This window comes from Nicotiana sylvestris, chromosome 10 (genome assembly GCF_000393655.2).
Source record: "Nicotiana sylvestris chromosome 10, ASM39365v2, whole genome shotgun sequence".
Lineage (NCBI taxonomy): Eukaryota > Viridiplantae > Streptophyta > Magnoliopsida > Solanales > Solanaceae > Nicotiana > Nicotiana sylvestris.
In genome coordinates, this window is record NC_091066.1 from 83,234,088 (window position 1) to 83,236,223 (window position 2,136).

General features: G+C 31.0%; 2 non-coding genes across 2 annotated transcripts; both read left to right on the forward strand.

The window, feature by feature from the left end:
• The first annotated feature begins 1,157 nt into the window (after positions 1-1,157).
• LOC138880573 (small nucleolar RNA snoR143) lies at positions 1,158-1,326 on the forward strand. Its single transcript, XR_011403307.1, has one exon. It is a non-coding gene; the product is annotated as a small nucleolar RNA snoR143 (small nucleolar RNA).
• Positions 1,327-1,735: 409 nt separating this feature from the next.
• On the forward strand, positions 1,736-1,827 carry LOC138880585 (small nucleolar RNA SNORD96 family). The gene has a single exon (XR_011403314.1). It is a non-coding gene; the product is annotated as a small nucleolar RNA SNORD96 family (small nucleolar RNA).
• Positions 1,828-2,136: the final 309 nt, after the last annotated feature.

Below are 2,136 nucleotides of genomic sequence, written 5' to 3' on the forward strand. Positions count from 1 at the left end.
TAATTAAAATATTAATTGGCTTTCAAGTCCAAGATAAAGATTTAACAAAAATAATTAGGTGCAAGAAAGTGATATCTTTTAAAGTATTAACCTTTATTTTACATGTATATTTGCACATTTTATTCATGATAAAGCTTTCTTGGTATTATTTCAAAATGTTGTAGTTGATATTTTTACAACTTATACGAAAACTAAATGTGGGAAAGTTATAATACTTATTTAAAATCCTAAATGCCTTTTAAATATTAGGCATAACGTTGCATGATCTATTAATTACTTTAATTTCATTAAAACACACGCTAGTTTACTCTTTTTTCTATAGAATCTACATCCACTAAAAGTAATATGAAAATAATTATAGTTACGTTATATATGGAGTTTAAACAAGGAAAAAAATATATGTATGGTAAAATACTAATTAATATTAAAGTCCTAAAATTTAGGACTACGTACCTATCACAAATAAGGAAAGATTTAATAATCAAAATCTTAGCCAATTTTAGAGTTCTAAATATTAGGAAATTAATTAAATGACTATTTTATCCAATGTGAAATCTATTTTTAAAGGGTAAAAAAAGCGAACGATATTTCGCTAAGGACCTTCGTGTTTTTAATATAGTATAGATAGATAGATATAGATCATGATTTGACTAATTTTTATTGCATTTTTGCTCTTAAAGACTAAACTGAATAGTTTCTCTTTTAAACACTTTGTGACAAATTTCAGCCGCAAAGATCACTTTTAATTTGCGGCTAAAAAAATTTATATTTGGTAGTCAGAAAAATATATTAAATTTATATTTTTTTATATAAGATATAAAAAGATATATTTATAAAAAAATACTAGTATATATTTTTTGACTATTATTTTAAAAGCAATTATACAATATCATTTCCCCAAATTAGGCTAAAATTGAAAAACCGGCCCACATCTAACAAAACAAGCCCATTTTAAGGCAGCCGCTAGACCTATCCACCGAACCCCATCTATAAAACCTTCTCTTCCCTCTCCTCTAAACTTCCATCATTCATCTAGGGTTTTGCTTCGTAGCCGATTCTGCTCTCCCAAATCAATGGCCGCCCTTTTCTGTAAGCTATAGTGCTGCAATTTATTTTTGCAATATTCCTTTCAAAGATAGCCAAAATTTAGTATGTAATTGCACTGGCTTTAATAAAGGGCTTCGCTAAATTTATGAAATAGTGCGGTTCTTAAGCGACAGTGCATAAAGGGAAAGCTGAATTAATCAGCGGCGGCCAGACAACCGCTGAGATGAATCCACAGATGGGTTCCTAATGGTTCTTGTCTACTAATTTCATCTCACATTCACTTTACACTTTTAATGATTTATTTTTGATTTTTTTCATATTGTTTTGAAATAGTTAAGTCATACAAATATTATGTTATATTAATCAGATTTTGTCACACAAATTTCAACAAGGATAGTATCTGTTATTCTGATGGTACACTGTATAATTGGGGCGAGTTATTTTAATATTCGCATAACCCAAAGTGTGTAAATATCATCATAGAACAAGCCCTCTTTGTTGGCGTTAGCAGTTGAGGCTTGTTTTCTCCCTTGTGGGGAAAGGAAGAATCCTGTTTTTTGTCCAAAGAGGAGCGATCTCATATCCTATCGCCTTGTAGAGCAGAGTCTCTGCTATTGCTACTTGGGATTGGCCATGAGAAATACATTATTCAAATTCATTTTATTAATTAATAATTATAGATTATATTTGGCCTGTGAGGAGATGAATTATAAAGAACACCATCTTTCGGGACTGAATGGCCCTCAAGGCCTTGCTGTCAATTCTGCAATTCTGAGGCCAATCATCATTAATTAATGTTTTTCCCTATTTTTTCTAGAAGATTAATATAACTGTCCTGTCACTATAGTTTTGTTGTTGTTAACATTTTGAATATTGTGTATATAGTTTGTGATGATTTGATTTTGAATTGGGGCAAATTTTTGGTGTACTTGTATGACCCAAAGTGTAATGATCATTCAATAGGACAGTGGAGGCTTTTCTGTCTCCTGTCCTTTTGGTATCCGAAGGGGAGCAATCCCATATCCTATCGCCTTGGGTAGCAGACATGGGATTGGCCATGAGAACTACATTGTCATTCATTTATGCAGT